We start from the raw sequence: 10,337 nt of genomic DNA, 5'->3' as shown, positions 1-10,337 counted from the left end.
GTTGCCACAACCAATGAAAGTTTATTCGTAAACTTTCTAAGTATGGTAGCGCCAAAGAAAGTTCATGAAGCCCTACAAGATCCTAGTTGGGTCGATGCCATGCAAGAAGAGCTCCAACAATTTGAAAGAAACAAGGTATGGAATCTCGTTCCTTTGCCAAAGGATAAAATTACTATCGGTACTAAAAGGGTTTTCAAGAACAAGAAGGATGAGGATGGTATAGTAGTAAGAAATAAAGCCAGGCTTGTTGCAAAAGGCTACTGCTAGGAAGAAGGCATAGACTATGACGAGACCTTTGCACCAGTTGCAAGGCTAGAAACTATACGCCTGTTTCTAGCCTTCTCTGCACATAAAGGATTCCAAGTCTATCAAATGGACGTAAAGTCATCCTTTCTGAATGTCAAGCTAAAGTAGGAAGTCTATGTGCAACAACCTCTGGGTTTGAGAGTTCCACACACCCAGAGTATGTCTACTACCTAGACAAAGCTCTGTATGGACTCAAGCAAGCTCCAAGAGCCTAGTATGAACGTCTTTCATCTTTTCTTCTATCTAATGGTTTCGAAAAAGATAAAATCGACACCACTTTGTTCATTAAGAGGCATAAGGGTGAGATGCTTCTAGTCTAGATATATGTGCACGATATTATATTTGGTTCAACAAACCAGAGACACTTTGATAAGTTCTCTGCATTAATGAAGAGTGAGTTTGAAATGAGCACGATGGGAGAATTAACATTCTTCCTCGGGATCCAAGTAAAACAAAGAGAAGATGGTATCTTCATTAACCAAGCCAAGTATGTCTCGGAAATCTTGAAGAAGTACCACCTTCATAACTCTTCCACCATGAGAACACCAATTGCAACAAGCACTAAGCTTGACACAGACCCATCTGGAAAACCGGTGGATGTTAAGACTTACCGTGGAATGATTAGATCACTGTTGTACCTCACGACTAGTAGACCAGACATAATGTTTGCCACTTGTATGTGTGTTAGGTACCAAGCTAATCCTAAGGAATCTCGCCTTTCAACTTTAAAAAGAATCTTTCGATGCCTAAAAAGGACTCAATTCTTGGGTCTCTAGTATCCTAAGCATTATGGCTTTGATCTTATTGCGTATATAGATTTTGATCATGCAGGATGCAAACTTGATCGAAAGAGCACATCCGGGAACTATCAACTGCTTGGCAACAAGCTAATAAGTTGGACATCCAAGAAGCAGAACTGTGTATCTACATCTAATGCATAAGTAGAGTATATAGCCGTAGTCAGCTGTTGTTCCCAAGTAATATGGATGAAGACTCAACTCAAGGACTACGACATTGAGTTTGACAAAATTCCAATTATGTTTGACTCTGAAAGCGCAATAGCCATCACTGCTAATCCATTACAACACTCTAAAACAAAGCACATCGATGTTCAATACCAATTCATCAAGAACAATGTAGAGAAAGGTACGATCAAAATGTTCTTCGTTAACACAGATCACCAACTTCCAGACATATTCACCAAGGCTCTCGATGAAAAGAGATTTAATTTCTTGGTCAGCAAGTTGGGTATGCTCAATCTTCAATAATAAGTCAGAGCCTCTGTATGCACTATAAGAGCTTCTGCACACACATTGAGCATATATCTGTTTATTTTGTCTAAGTCCATGAGATAGAGCCTCTTACTCATCTTATTAAATCCAAGACTACAGAGCCTCTGCATGTACTACTGCTGAGTATGTTTTCATATCGGGACGAGAGTTGCTATAGCTGGTGAGCCAAACTTGTTGGTTAAGTTTGCACTCAAAAATCGGCTTGCCAAAAGTAGTATTTGTTAGACTAGTTTTGACTTTATATTGTACTGATCTTTAATTGACTAGATGATAATCCAATCCACTTTAGGGACTATCTTTGCTTCACTTCAACTAGTTTTCGATTTATCGAAGGCATTTTGTATTTGTACCAGTACAGGTAATAATAGAATTATATAAACAAAATCCTATTTTATTTTCTCTACAAAATATAATCAGTTATATTTCGGATTCCAGCTAAAATGGAAAATGTTTCAGATCCCAAAGAAACTTCATAATCGAAACTATAATTCAGATTTGGTTAGAATCCAGAGTTTTCATGCTTTCGGATTTTGGACTGTTTTAAATTTCAAAAAGACATATCTGATTGATCATACTCGGACACATATCTCAATCTGGATGTTGGAGATCAATCGAATATATATCTAAATCTGGATGTTTTATTTGGATGAATTATTATATCCAGACAAATCTCTTGAAAATACGGATGTTAAAATGTATCCGATAGAGATATCGGTTGTTAAGACTAAATATCAATAATATTTCTAATTATTGAATATGATGTATTTATTATTATTATCAAATCATATGATTTGAGACCTACACCTTTCTTGTCTAGATTGCATCATGAATATATATATAAATATATAGACAGAGAAAGGTGGGTTATTATGCAACCTTTTACATTTCTACAATCAATACAACTAAATCTCAACCGTTCATTTAGTTTGATAAATATGTGATTTCATAAAAGTTTTAATTGTTTCCTAATATAAATTATTGATCTTAATTAATGAACCTTAGTATCTTCCATATATATTCAAATCATAATAAATGAAATCTCATTATTTCTATAAATATCTCAATTAATTGAGTTGTATTGTTTGTATAAATGTGATGAGTTGCATTTGAAACGTTCTATATATACACATATATCCATACTACATTAATAACCATTTAAACTAAAGTCTTAAGTATAAGCCTTTAAGCACAAGTTATAACCATTTTATGCAACAATTTTAAAAATCTCTTAATTGAAACTCATAAAGCATGATGCAATAGTTTGTTATGCATTGAATAAAAACAACTTTGACACCATAATTTCCCCCCCTTTGGGTATGATGCAGAGCTTGTTTTCCCTCTGCTTAGCTTTTTTTTCTTCAACGTTGATTACTATTCCAACTTTCCAGAACAGATTTGATTCCTGAGAGAGATTCATTATTTGAAGATCCAAGACGCTTCAAAGTATTTCTTTTGAACCAAAGTTCAAATTCAAAACAGCAATATCAAAAGCTTTTCCAAATCCCGGCAGTGCCCCCACCTCATCCCCAACCTTATCGTCCCATTCGACTTTTCAACATCTTCCAACCATGAGCCACCATCAACCACGAACGCACGAACCACAGGCGATTTGGAGTTCAATTTCATATATGGAGTTCGATTTCTGATTTTCTTTCAACAAAAGCTTCGGAGTTGAGTTCGATTTCATCGTGCTAAACAACAACAGGTTTGATTTCTTCTTTTCTTGTTCACTTGTTTCTTCTTTTGTTGCTCATAGACTCTTGTACCTAAAAAACCTTCTGCAGTAGGCAACAAATTCGGCTTTAAAGTACGAACAAAAGCCAGTTTTCAACATATTCGAACCTTGAGATTTTGAAGATGGAAAGCCAGATTAATTATTTTGCATTATGCATTTTGCTTTTATATATTTGTGTTATTTATGATCTCTTATTTTCATAAGCTTTTTTCTTACCAGTTTATGCAGATGGAAGCATATGGTTGGACATCCTTCAAAATCAGTGGAGTCCAATTTGTGATGTTGCTGCTAATCTGACATCAATTCTGGTGCGGTATTAGCTGTAACATAATGTGACGAGCTTGGTGTATTAAGATCTTATAATTTTGTCACATGTTCCTGCATGTTCTTGGAAAAATTTTGTACTATTTAATATGTTTAGTTGGATTTTTTTTCAACATAATTTGGTTTTGATCAGGTTTTTAAATATCAAAGTGAAGTTGCTAGATTGAAATAGTTTTTTTCATAACAAACAAGTTGTATAGATTTTAGATGAGTCATCTAGGATTCTAGGTGTCACCTTCTGTCTAATAAATATAAACCCATAATATGTAACCTTCATCAATGCTATTACTGCCTAGTTTACTTCATGGTAAGGAGTTAAGAAATAATACCTTGTTTCAGAAGAATATGAAAAGCAATCACATTGAAATGCAAGAGAAAAGAAGGCTAATTGGATGATTCCGTTGATGGGGAAAGTGATAAATAAATTTGGGAGTTGTGGATCTATTGGAGAATAGATAATGAAGCAATTCATTCTAAGCAACAAGTGAGTTACACCCTCATGAAAAACATAGTTGGCACCACCTGCTAAAACTTATTCGTACTTTAAATTAATTTGCTCTATTCTATCATCAGTTGGTCTGTAAGATGGTGAAATCTTCTTGAATATGTTTAGTATTCTTTTTTTGTTCAATCTAATGGTGGTGCTACTAAAGTAAGCATATATGGAGGCAAACTAGCCATTTGTTCTAGACTTCTTCCGACTGTTGATGTTAACAGTATTTTTAGGCACCTCGATCTTGTAAGATAACAGGAAGACGTAGCATTAATAAATTTTTGTAAGAAAATCATGAGTTGGGACATTGGTTTATTGATTGCATCTGGTGCAATTGTCATTTCTTTTAATTAATGTTGTTGGTCTATAAATGAATTTCAAGAAACATTGTTTGTTTAACTATGGTATAAATTTGCATAACTTATTCTCTTGTTTTACTCCTTTATGTATTCCATGACTTTTGAGATTTGGAAATAATTTTCCTTCATGCTTTCTTCAGTCTTAAAATAGAAGATTCAAATGTGGTAGTTTATGTTCAATTTCTTTGTAAGTTGGAGGACTTGAACCTTCTTTTGAAAGTTTGTAGCTTTGATGGTGAGAACTGTAAATGAACTGGTTGCATGCTAACAGATTTTAGGATTATGCTTCTTGGTGCAAGGAGGAGGAATTTGCTGACTTGTAAATAAACATGAACATAGTTGTTCAATGAGGGTTTCTTCTTGCATCTCAATCTGTGAAGAAGATCATTAGAAATTAACCCTTATATGTTGGGTACAATGGCTGGAGGAGCTGCCGACTGCCAATTCTGTCACAGAAATATAGGCATTAAGGTAGTAGTGTGGCTACTTCATTTTCAGTATGGTAGTCTCTTATCTGAATAGTGGGATTCTAAATTTTTGTTTGGGATCAATTTGCTCTTTTTATCATTTGGAGGCTGCTCTTTGCAATCAATTATTGTTGTGGTGATGATTTTGGTATTAAACCTCTTAAAGTGTTCCAGACCAGTTTTATTGCACAAAGGGCTGTTGTTTTTTGGTTTAAACCTCATCAAATGCTGATATTTAGATGGTTATGGGATAAATTGAGATGCTTGATGTGATTTGAGTTCGATCTGAAAGGGCTTGTGGACAGATTTAGTTTTTTTTACCTGTAGAGTGGTTTAGAGGAGGAGGGTCTGTTTTTGGTCTGGATGCTGCTGCATGTTTCTTTGGTGAGGTCTGGAAGAAAGATACACACTTTACTTCTTTGATGATCCTCCCTTCTTTGAATCAGATAATTAAAGCTCGGTAAAAGAAATTTTTATAGATTGAATCCAGACAAATGTTGATGGGAGACTTACATCTGGTCTTTTGGTGAATGTTGGAATAGATAGTGACCCTTAATGAATTAACTTAGGCACAAATCTGGGTTTTTTTATTCATCAAAAGACTCAAAAACCCATTCTTAACGGTGGCTTTTGATGTATGTTATGTACCCAAGCTTCGCCTTTAGATTCATCTGATTGTGAAATTTGCGGGTCTCTTTTATCAGGATGTTGTCTCACTTGCACAGACTGAAGACGAACTTGGCTAAGGTTTGTTAATCATGAGACTCTGTACAGATTTCTGTCAATGGCTTCTAGGGTTATCTCAAATCTCGCTTTTCCTGCAGGCATGGTTCCATAGTTGTCAACCAATGATAATAAGTCGTTCCTCCGAGTTAAGGTATTAATGCTTGAAGAATCATGTAAACATGATCTCTTCATCCATTTTCTCAACATCTAAAAGTTGATTTATATTAGCCTTGAGGGCCAGCTCAACTCACAAATAAAGGCTAGGCCTTGGGGCTCCCCCCATAGGTTGCCAGTTTGGATATTCCTAATTGTTATCTTCAAGGCCCCATGGGATTAGTCGATGTATTTATGCAAATAAATTTGTAGTTTCTTGGGCTTTCCTAGGTCCAATATTTGCTCAAGAGTACAGAATTTGAAAATACATGGATATATATATATATATATATATATATATGTATATGATCAAGTTCATGTGAGAACCATGAGAACTTATATATTCGTTGATGCATTATGCATATATACCATCAAAATATGCATTCCGTCAATGAGTATATTCATCGATACACATCTACCATGTATGGAAGTACATATGCATTGATGCATATACTCACTGAAATTCATTAGTGCATATGCTTCAATGAATATACAGGTTCCCACAGTTCTTAAGTTTTTAGTGGTTCTCAAATGAATTGGCCCCCATGTATATATATAAACACATTTCTTCTTCTCTCATCTTTTTCTTCACAACTTCTTCGGTTAATTTAGGACGGAGGGAAGATCTCTATCATGTACAATTATTCCAAGTCTTAATCAACAGAGATTATGCTCTGTTACCAGCAAGTGTCTTGCGTCTAGCTTGATGGTATTCAGGTTCCTTTCTTTCTCCTCAACCTGATGGTTGTGGGTTAAAGTCTCATGTGGGAATTACTTAACCGTTTTAGACAGAAGAAAAAGAAAAATCGGATTTTTTTAACTTCAGTACAGGAAGGAAGATATTTTCGTGGAGCATGTTTAAAGCAACAAGTAGTATTCACTGACATGATGTGGTCTTGATGATGCAGAATGGCAGAAGCTAAGGGAAGAACTCAAACACCCGCAACTTCATCTGACATGCAGTCACTTCGAAGCGCTGTGAAAATCTTGAGAAGGAAGTGCGCTCACTTAAACTTAACCTGGCTTTCATGAATAGGTACTTATACATATTAATAATATTGATACTTGATTGACACCTCACGGGCTCTGGGATGAATGCAAAATGGTTGGATATTAGTTCGCACTACAACAAAATCGACTTTATAGGATACCAAAATGTCTAAATGTCCTAATACACTTCTTTATAGGACCAAACAATTGTGCGTCTTACGTAAAAGTGTTACAATAAATTGATACGACACTGTTGGATGTCCTAACAAGTTTTTTATGACACTATTGAAATTAAGTGTCCTATTAGCTTTTTTATATGACACTATTGAGAAGTGTCTTATGAACTCATCTTTGTATGTGACACTTGTTTTCATAAGACATAAGGACTAATTGGACGCTTTACTTCAAAGTATCTTTGAGAACTTGTTGGGAAGCCCAAAAGTGTGCTATCAACTTATTGTAACTTATATATGTAGGACAAACAATTGTTTGGTCCTATAAACTTAAATCATATAAGGGAGACTATTAGAACATTTAGACATGTTTGGCATCCTATAAAGTCGATTTTGTTGTAGTATCAAAACTGGACAAAAGAAGTACCGATCAGAAGAAATTAATTTATTACGAGTGGCATTATTTAAAAAAGCTACATTTCAGGAAGGATTTGGAACAGACCAAGCAGATTGAAGAGCTTCAAAAGCAGCATGAAGAGATGAGAGATGAAAAACAACGCCTTCTAGAAGAAATCGAGAGGATCTTATCTGAACCAGATAAGATGTAATTGAACTCTGGTATTGCTTTTTCTTCTTTCTTCCAGTTTCTCCATCTCTCCATATCAAGAAATTGAAGCAAACACATTCTTTTTCATTTGATGTTTGCTATCTAGCATCTATGCACTGTTTGTATTCACACATAACATGTCTGATCATATGTGCATATGGCCTAGATTTTGAAACAATTGTTACACATTACTATTTGATCCTTCTCATTTCACTATTCTGTCAGTTTTGAGTCTGGAAGTGCACGAGCATGAGCATTTTGCTTACTCGGTTGCAGGTTTATATGCAATTTACATGATTATTGTAACATATTTAGATAATTGAATATTACGTGAATACGTTTTCTGAATTGACCATCGAGTTCAGTGATTTGAGATTATTTTGATTCTTCAGTTTGTCAAAGAAACCTTTAAAAGTAATTGAAAGAATTTTGCAGTTTGGAGGCTCAACTTGAGCTTCTTAATTGCTACTTTCCTTGAGGTGGACAGCAAGTTTGGTTTCTCCATTGACCCAAGTATGGACATGTGGTCCAGCGGTTTTAGCCTAGCTGGTAAGGAGGAGGTGAGGCCCAACCGTGCCCATCCCAAGCCTGGAAATACTTGAACCTGATATTTTGTCCAACAGGCTTAATATAGCAAACTGAAGCCAGTTTTTTCGGGCAGAATAACCTGCCTTTACCGCCCTATAAACGGGTTGGGCTTGCCTATGACTGGTGTTGATTCAGTCGGCATCTATTTCACTTATCAGCTTAGCACAAGATGATAATACAACCATTTTCAGCATCTATTTCACTCACATATTTCTATGATCTGTTTTTCTTTTTTCTTTTCGGGTGAGACATCTTAAACTGTCCGGCATGATATCCTGAGTTGAATCCTCTGCCTGGTTTTTATTCACAATGTATATACAAATCATCAGTGCTTCTTTTTCTATTTTCTTCATTTTTGTTCAGATCTTCCCTGACCATGTGTGTAGGACTTCTTACCATAATAAGAATTGAAATGCAGGATTGTTGGCATGGCTGGCATAGGTGGATCCCTAGCAGTAGTTGCGTTGTGTGGATTTTGTACTTTCTTGACTTTAGTATCATTGAGTGAAATTGCAACTAAAGGTGCAATGAAGGTGGAGACTCATTACTTTCTGCTTTCCTTGTTGCCTATTGTCTGAATTTGCATAGGCTTCTGTAAGTACCAGCATTAAGGGATATGCAATGTGCATTATTATGGCAATTGTTTTCTCCACGTTGTTCATGAAATATAGCTTCTTCAAATATGTATAATCATATTTAATTAGCATGAAATTTATACTGGTCTTTACTGTTTGATCTATTCACCTCTAGGGCGGGGGGCCTTACTATCTCATTGGTCACGCTTTGGGCCCTGAAGTTGGAGTCACCATAGGACTATGTTTCTTTCAAGGGAATGTTATTGCTGGATCTATGTGAGTATATTGTGAATTTATACTTCGAGTTCTCGTGGTTTGTTATACATTTTGATGTTATTTTTTTGTTGTCATTTTATACGGTCAAGCATGCCTTTAACAACCATTATATCCCCGATAAGTGAATGTGACGACTCTTACCCGGTTAGCACTTACCGGAAAAATTGTTGCATACAATGCCTTTTTGATGAACTAGAATCTTACCCGATAAGGTAAGTAATGGTGTTGAATTTTACACTTAAGCGCTTACTAGGTAAGCATTTAAGTAAACATTTGTAACCATTGTAATGCATAAACATTTGTAACCATTTTACTTGTAATATTTGAGATTCTGGCATTTTATTTGAGGGTTTACTATTGATTGAGCATTTGTTTATGAATTCCTCTCCTATTAAGGTAATGCAAATTGATGCAGGAAAGGGAAAGAGCGCTGAAATTATTCAAAAGTGGCGGAACTCCAATTTTGGTTGCGACTGATGTTGCTTAAGAGGGCTGGATATTCCACAGGTTGCCAATGTTATCAACTTTGATTTCGTTGTTATCAGAATCGTCACGTCACTTTGCGCTCGAATCTGTTGCAACAAAGGGCCTTCTGCTAATCTGTATGTTTCTTTGATATTATCCTGAGTTCACTTAAATTTATTGTTTTCATTCCATCTATAATCTTACTTTCATATGGGTTTTAACCCTCCTTGGTCCCGTATTAAGAGGAATTTGTTTGTTCGACTTCAAATTGACATTAAAAAGTGAAATTTGGTACCTTTAGAATTGTTTGGCTTCTGTCATCAATGTGTAATCATTTTGGAGATTTGAGTGTTACCTTTATTAGATTGCTGCAAATGATTAAAGTCCGATCATTTGATTGGTGGTGTTAATATTGTTTTGTATCTTCTCTTATGTTTGTATGAATAAATATGCTTGATTAAATGCAATTTTTCCTCCTCGATTGCCATCCAGTTTGAGTCGTCTGTTATTTTTGTAAAATAAAACTTCCTCCTGCTAGCAAAACTATATGTGATTAGACCCTTTTGATTTCTAAACATGTACTGGGCAAAACCATATATTGGTACTGGTTTTGCTGATAGTTTCTAGCTTCTAATTTGTATTGTTTGTTGCAATATAATGTAGACTATGTAGTCAAATCAGTTTATTTTCGGTAGAATTGTCCCTTGGCTATATGCTTCCGTTTGTGATGGTCTACTAGAAACTAATGTATCAATCTGATGGATGCCCTATTGAATCAGATGATAGTTGATTGTGTACTATTTGAACA

General features: G+C 35.3%; 1 long non-coding RNA gene across 3 annotated transcripts; it reads left to right on the top strand.

The window, feature by feature from the left end:
• Positions 1-2,977: 2,977 nt before the first annotated feature.
• LOC112500073 lies at positions 2,978-9,926 on the top strand. 3 transcript variants are annotated; one of them, XR_003067315.1, is made up of 10 exons: positions 2,978-3,303; positions 3,553-3,641; positions 4,781-4,980; positions 5,681-5,723; positions 5,801-5,853; positions 6,764-6,891; positions 7,503-7,636; positions 8,632-8,746; positions 8,964-9,064; positions 9,480-9,926. It is a non-coding gene; the product is annotated as an uncharacterized LOC112500073 (long non-coding RNA). The 3 variants fall into 3 exon arrangements; XR_003067316.1 differs by lacking the exon at positions 4,781-4,980; XR_003067314.1 differs by having other exon boundaries at positions 3,553-4,980.
• The last annotated feature ends 411 nt before the right edge of the window (positions 9,927-10,337 follow it).

The sequence above is a fragment of the Cynara cardunculus genome (assembly GCF_001531365.2).
Source record: "Cynara cardunculus var. scolymus isolate 2C chromosome LG 17, CcrdV1, whole genome shotgun sequence".
Taxonomy (NCBI): domain Eukaryota; kingdom Viridiplantae; phylum Streptophyta; class Magnoliopsida; order Asterales; family Asteraceae; genus Cynara; species Cynara cardunculus.
Note: the sequence above shows the minus strand (reverse complement) of the source record. Positions and strands in the feature narration are given on the sequence as shown.